Raw genomic sequence first — 7,336 nt, 5'->3', positions numbered from 1 at the left:
CGAGCTCGAGCTTGGTTCGGGCCAGAACCTTGAGCTCGAGCTTGGCTCAAGTCAAAAATTCATAAGCTCGAGCTCGGCTCAGCTCAAGCTCCGTTTTGAGAAAAAATATTTTATAAAAATAAAAAATTATATATAAAAATATTTTTATTTGATATTTAAAAAATAGGATTTATAATAATTAATAATTATAATATAATTATTTTATATATATATATATATTATTTTCTATACTTTTAATATATATATATATTATATATATATATTAAATATCACATATATATATATATTCGAGCCGGCTCACGAGCCGAGCTTTAGTAGGCTTGAGCTCAGCTCGTTTCATAATCGAGTCAGTGAATTTGGCTCGAACTCGGTTAAATTGAGCCGAGCAAAGCTTTTTACGAGCCGAGCTCGAGTAGCTTGTGAAAAGCTCGACTCGTTGCCAGCCCTAGGCGGGAGTCGAATTCCAAAATCTAGGAAGGAGATGCCGGTGAAAGATAGATGAGATTTAATGGAAGGGTAAAATTGACATTTTAGCCCTTCCATCAATATTTAACAACAATGGTAATTTTCCGAAATAGTAGGGGTAGTGTTAGACAATAGTCAAACAATAGGGGCATACTTAGTCAATTAGCTAAACAAAAGGGTAGTTTAATAAATTTGCCCAAATTAAATTTGAATTTGAATAGGGCTTCGAAATTGCCTCTGCCAGTGCAGAACCCACCTGTGAAACTCCACCCCTGACCACAAGCAATGTTGGAGCCAACACTAATGGTCCGTTTGGTTGCCGAGAAGGGATGGGATGAGAAAGGAAAATTTTATTTTCTCAGTTAGGGTGCCTATGTTTGTTTGTCGAGACCTACTATCCCATAGAATTTGCTTTCCGGTGTTTGGTTGATGTGAAAACTTTGCAAGATGTTTGATTTTAGCAAAAACGGTATCCAATTCCACAACACAGCCCTATCCTATTTATGAGATGGCATGGCATAATATTCTTTGATTCTTGCCATGTGGCAAGCTGACATGGATATATTAAAAACATGTATGTTTAAAATATGTCATATCCGTACTATTTTAAAGTTAGCAAAAGTAACTCCCAAGATCATTTCAAGAAAAGCAAATACCTGTGGCATTATTTAAGTAAATATAAAACTGTCATAACCACCAAACTTACTACCAAAACAAAAACGACTATTGATTGTGACTGGGGTTCTTTCAATGCCTTCACCTCCATGTCAGTATCCTCTACGTAGGTCCTAGAGGTGTTACCAATTGTAGGTTGTTTGGGTGGTGGATGCATATTACACTGGTATTGCTGCAATTGAGATACGGCCTCTTCATAAGTGCTATACGAACAAAAAATTGCTCCACTAAATTTGTGTACTTGAGCATTGCACTCTGCCCATGTGAAATAAATTCGTGGTTGGCGCCCTTTGAACACAACATAATATTTTTCCATTTTAGACTTATAACCACGTAAGCACATATTCCATCAAACCCATACCCGATTAACCTATAATTGAACTTGCAAATAAATCATCCACCAAGTCCAATATGAAATCAAACATATGCTACATATGGAACCTCTAAACCCCATATTCATAAGCTCAACTAATAATTAATTTTATCAACATAGGAAGCTCTGAAACCCCTATGTTGAGTTAAAACCTATCATTCAATGAGTTGAAGACCAATTCAAAGTAAATATTTAATCACCCATGCTACTCAAGAGAAACACTCATACAAATCTCAATGAAAAAAACATGCTTAAATTCAGAAACTCAACTACTATATCATTCATCAACATGGGAACCTCTGAATCCCATATGTTGATTTAAAACCTGTCAATCAAAGAGTTCCATCCATACTGATTTCAAGAGACTAATCCATACTAATTTCAACAAAGAAAACCTATTTAAGTAATCATTCAATCAAATAGTTGAGCTACCTATTTAAGTTCATAAACTCAAGTAATAAAATTTGTTTAATGTCATCAATTCAACGAAATCAATTATCTACATGGGAACCTCTAAATCCTATATATTGAGTAAAAACCTATCAATCAAAGAGTCAGAATATACATTCATCTTAAGTTGGAAAAACCCGTATAAATTCATTAACCCAATTATGCCAAATCAGCATTCACATGGGAACTTGCAAATCCCATATATAAAGTGAAAACCTATATTTATCTTCATTTAATCATCCACTTAGGTAATGTTCAAGTCTTCCACAAAAGAGGATTGTTTCTATCGATTGGTCAAGACAAAACCAGTCAAGACATGTTTGAGTCATATGTCAATCTAAGTAATGTTCAAGTTTTCCAAAACATGAAAATGTAGCCAAGAAATAGCCCATAAAGAATAACAAAAAAGTGGGGTGTTAATAAACCATATATTCATTAGTGTCTCGAAAAAAGGAGTGTTACCAAAGTAACTTCAGTTAAGTGGACCCAACTTCAAATCTAACCATGTCTTCCTCAATTCCAGAGCCAAGGCATAAAATGCTATTTCCCGATTTTCAAACTCAGTCAGATAATCAATTGCCCTTATGAGGAAGGAGGGGTTGTGATCCCCTAAGTTCAATACATCATCATAAATATTTTCCTTCTTCAGCAACCCGATTCCCTTCTCAACAGCCGAAGCCAATGACTTAATGCTAGATGCAATCTCATGTACTTCTTCAGCAACTGCAGTTTCATATGACTTTCTCTTGCCAAACCCCTCCACTCAACTGAGCTACCCTCCTTGGGTGGCTTAGTCTGAAGAGTTGAGTCACAAACATTGTCTCCATCAACCTCATCAAATACAGGCTCTTGCATTGTCGACATGCTAGTGGTTTCACTCACTGATGTTGCCTCATGCATGTTTAGTTCCTTGGCAGTGAATGCCCCAGTGCCAGTTACTTGATCATTTCCACATACTATAGCCACTTGGTCATAGTTGTGGATGGATTTTTTCCTAAACTCCTCTGCTTCTAGGTTTCCCTGTTTAGCTGTAATGGATCAATTGCTACCAGTTCATGTCTTACTTGTGTATTGTAATATTTAGGATGAATATCATATTGAAAGTTACCTGAATGTATTCAATCCACACACGGGGCTCTACATCGATGGTTTTAGTTATGTCATTCTAGGAAAAACCACTAGAGTTGATGATGTTCATTATCATAGAGAAGTTCTTCTTTGTTGTCTTCATTCAATTCCTAATGTGGTTTTGTGTAAACTCCACTTCATATTTCAGACTTATGGCTCTTGCAGCTACAGTGTATGCCGGAGCCTTAAAGCTCTTGTCAACCTTGTGTCCAAGGGTGACTTGCTCCACTAGTGTTTCAATCAATGTGTTATCCATCTCATTCGAGTAGATTAGGATTCAGCCTTGGTTTGGTGAAACCCCAAAGCAATGAACAACCTCTTTCAAGCACATGTTCATCCTAAGCATGAGTGATGATTCTTATATCTCTATCAAGAATCTAATCATCATGCATACATTAAGATCTAGCAAATCTAGGGTATCGATTCAGTTGAATGAACACCAACCGAATTGTGCAAGTTATCTCTAACCTTGCACTCAATTCGGTTCTTGATTAACAGATCCGAAATCCTAGAGTCTTTCTCAAGCACTTTAGGATTTCCAAGAATGAGGAACAGTTTGGCCAAACAGAGTTAATGTTGTCTGAATTCTCTCTCAAGTAATTCAGACATTACAATTTCATGATCTGAAATTACAGATCTGAGATTACAAAACAGCAATTCGGCTAACAATTCTACAGTCAAATTCCTAATCAAGAATCATCAAGATTGCATCTACTCCATTCGAGTATACATAAAAAACTAATCACAAATCTGAAATTACAAAATTCATGCTCCAATTACAGCAAGGAAGGAAAATTAATGGAGAATTCAACTTGAAACCCTAGTTGTTGTTAATTACCAAATGCGCAGAATTCAAAGAAGAGACAACCTAAATCTCCAATGGCTTCTTCTCCTTTTGAATTAAGCTTCTTCTTCTCTTGAAGTTGCTTGAATCTCCTTTCTTCTCATCTCTTGCGTCTATCTCTCTCTTCTCCCTCCAAGATTTGAACTCAAGGTTTGAATCTCCCGAAGGGCTAAATTTCAAAATGTTTGGACCCCCAGCAGAAGAGAGTTTTCCCTCCAATAATTCTCCTTAAATAGTTTTTCCTTCATCTCTTCAAGAATTCTAGAAGTTGCCGCCCTTAGCTTCTTTTGGCTGCACTTTGGGCTGCTCTTGAGCTACAAATGGGCCTCCTCCTTGCTGGGCTGAATAGGCTCCCTTGGAAGGCTGCGGCTGGGCTCTCTCTTTGGGCTCTTCCAAAGAGTGCAGCATGGGCTTCATGGGCCGAATGGCCAACCTTTGACCTCTCAGCTGGGTTTTTGTTCCAACTGGGCTGAATAACCTCCAATTTAGCTCATTTTTCTTGGTTTTTTGCTTTCTTTTCTCTAAACTGGTCTCCTTGGATAAATTCCTAAAATTAAGCTGAATTAGGGTAAAACTTTACACAAATCATCACAAAAGCCATGCATAAATACCAGAATTTTATGTGCAATTTGCACACACATCAATAAGAGGTAGAAGGAATTTGCAAAAATCCGATCTAAGTAAATTTGGTTCAAATTAAACAGAACCTGGGTTCCATAGTTACCTGACATACAACTAGTCTTCCCCACAACCAAAAGAAAGCAGCCCCCAGACACATGCTATAGAATGAATGAGCTCTCACACGAGGGATGTCAATTGGACTGGATTTGGTCCAATTCGATCCAGTCCAATGTGAATCTATAACAAATGGACCAAGTCCAATCCAATCCAATGAATATTTTGGACTAGTCCATGTCAATGTCTGGAATTCCCAATCTATTCAAATTCAATTTAATAAGTGGCCTCATTACAAACCAAGAGCTTGGTGATCAAGGTCATTACAAATTGTAAGTGGCCTCATTACAAACTGATAAGCCGAAAGGATCAGCTCTTTCTGATTATATTCTCGTTTTTTCCCTTCCCAAAATACTGAATGCATGTGTTAGCAAAGCTGTTTTCACATGGAACTAATCAGGAGTCGTTTGAATTAGGAACTATAGAAGCAGCAAGGTGCTCACGACCAATAGAAAAATCTGAAAAACCAAATAAGGAAAAGTTTGAGATGAATCTAGTGCTAAAAATCCAAATATAACATTTGACTAATGGTTGGATTATTGAATAACTGCCAATGCTTTGGATTTTTTTTAATATTTGAAAAACTAGGACAATCGAAAGTTAACTCTTAAAAAAACAGATAAGTTATTTTTTAATATAAATAGATAAGTTTATAAAAATAATAACTCTTATAGTATATGAAAAACTAGCACAACCGAATCCTTCATGATCCATTATATAATGTTTTCCTAAATTTATAAAAATAATAACTCTTAAAATATATGAAAAACTAGCACAACCGAATCCTTCATGATCCATTATATATTTTTTCCTAAATTTATAAAAATAATAACTCTTAAAATAGCCATCCATCGATCAACAATACATAGAAAAAAGAAAGACAGAATGTGTTACCTCAAGCCAAAATACAATGTTTTGTTGTTTGAGATGACCTGAAGCAAAAAAAATAAAAAATATCAACAAAAAAATAGTATATATGAGATCAATAGAACAAAAAAATGGTTTGAGACAACCTGAAGCAAAAAAATATATATATATATATCAACAAAAAACAGTAGATCTGAGATCAATAGAACAAAAAAATGGTTTGAACGTCAGATCTAAGTTCGCATAAATGTCCGGTGAACAAACAAATGCTAGATCTGAGTTCATATTCATGTTGATGTCCAAATCTGGAACAAACAAATGCCAGAAGCCAGATCTAGAGCTCCAAGCCAGATCTAGAGCTCCAGCGAACAAACTGGCGATGAGAAAGGAACTAGCGAATTCAAATGCCAAAAGCCAGATCTGGATGACCAAGTATAGACGGAACTGGCGGTTAGATTTGGAGGGGAACCCATCCAATGGAACAAGACAAAAATGGTATAGAAATGAATTGAAACGATGAGAGTATGCTAGATCGAAACTTACTTGAAGACAAAAATGCCAGAGACGGTGCAGGAGATGTTACCATTGGACGGCTGGAAGGAAGGAGATGAAGTCTGGTAGGTCCCTCTTGACAATACTTTCTCACGATTTGCCTTTCTCAGCGGGGAGACCTCACCTATTGATTATTGGGAACTCGCGACCCAGTTTTTTCTCCTCCTTTCCCAGGGCTTCCTTAAACAAATGCATGCAAAAGGGAATATTCCCCAAAGATGCTTCCCTTTCCATGCGTTTCTCGGCAACCAAACATACCATAACTACATCTCCATCTCCAGATGCAGAATCAGAGAAGAGTCTCCAACATGAACCGCCCTCGGATCTTTCTTCAACCTCCGAGAAAACATGCTTCTCCCCCTCTCCACCCTCTCTTCTAGATGGAAACCCCACGGAAAATTAAAGCAACCCAACCAGGGAGTTTTAGTAATTACAAACTAGAAGGTAAGTTTTAATAAATATGCAAAACTAGAGGGGATGTCTAAGTAAATAATCCTAAATAATAAGGAAAGTTTATGATGCAAGAAATGTATGGTAAAGCAAAAGTCGTAAACCAGTGATAAAACCATATATCATCATAGCTCATGATATCTTTAACATTGTTTTTGTCTCCAAGGTAAATACACTTTGTAAAGCCTGAAATTACATCTTGTGAAAAGTTAATCTATACTACTATTAAAAGTGTAAATAAGGTTTAGATAGATTCTGATTTTTTTTTCTACTAAAATACCTTTACTCTAAATTTGATCTCCTTATAAATGCCAAAAATATAATTTGAACCACTACTTTTATTAAATTCATTATCATCGTCGTTGAGTCCTATATTTAAGGTATTAAATCTCATTTCCTTTCATTAAATCTTATATTTAAGGCACAATAAATAAATGAACTTTGTGGACTTTTATTGAATAAAAGACCCCTATTTATGAATTTAATCCCTCTTTAACTATATAAACAAAAAAATGTAATTTAAAGTACTATTACTTTCCACTTCATTAAATTTCCTCTCATTAAGGTATTACCTCTCATTCTTTCCCCTTAGGCTTCATTTGGAAGGAGTACAAATACAAATATGTAGAGCTCAAAACCTTATATTTTGTATGTATTTGTACTGTACATATTTGTATTTGTAGTCCTTCCAAACTGTGCCTTAGATACTTTGTTTGAAGTATTTTTTGTTTCTCACCAATAAATTCTACAAAGTAAATATATTTTTAATATTTTTAATAATGTAAAACCTATGTTCA

The 7,336-nt window shown here is 35.6% G+C and overlaps 1 long non-coding RNA gene across 1 annotated transcript; it reads right to left on the bottom strand.

Annotated features, from left to right (window-relative positions):
- Nucleotides 1-3,803: 3,803 nt before the first annotated feature.
- Nucleotides 3,804-6,484, bottom strand: LOC109115745 (uncharacterized). The gene is made up of 3 exons (XR_016085149.1): nt 6,081-6,484; nt 5,565-5,957; nt 3,804-4,482 (listed from the first exon to the last, which is right to left on the bottom strand). It is a non-coding gene; the product is annotated as an uncharacterized LOC109115745 (long non-coding RNA).
- Nucleotides 6,485-7,336: the final 852 nt, after the last annotated feature.

This window comes from Nelumbo nucifera, chromosome 4 (assembly GCF_055504915.1).
Source record: "Nelumbo nucifera cultivar China Antique chromosome 4, China Antique-T2T, whole genome shotgun sequence".
Taxonomy (NCBI): Eukaryota; Viridiplantae; Streptophyta; class Magnoliopsida; order Proteales; family Nelumbonaceae; genus Nelumbo; species Nelumbo nucifera.
Note: the sequence above shows the minus strand (reverse complement) of the source record. Positions and strands in the feature narration are given on the sequence as shown.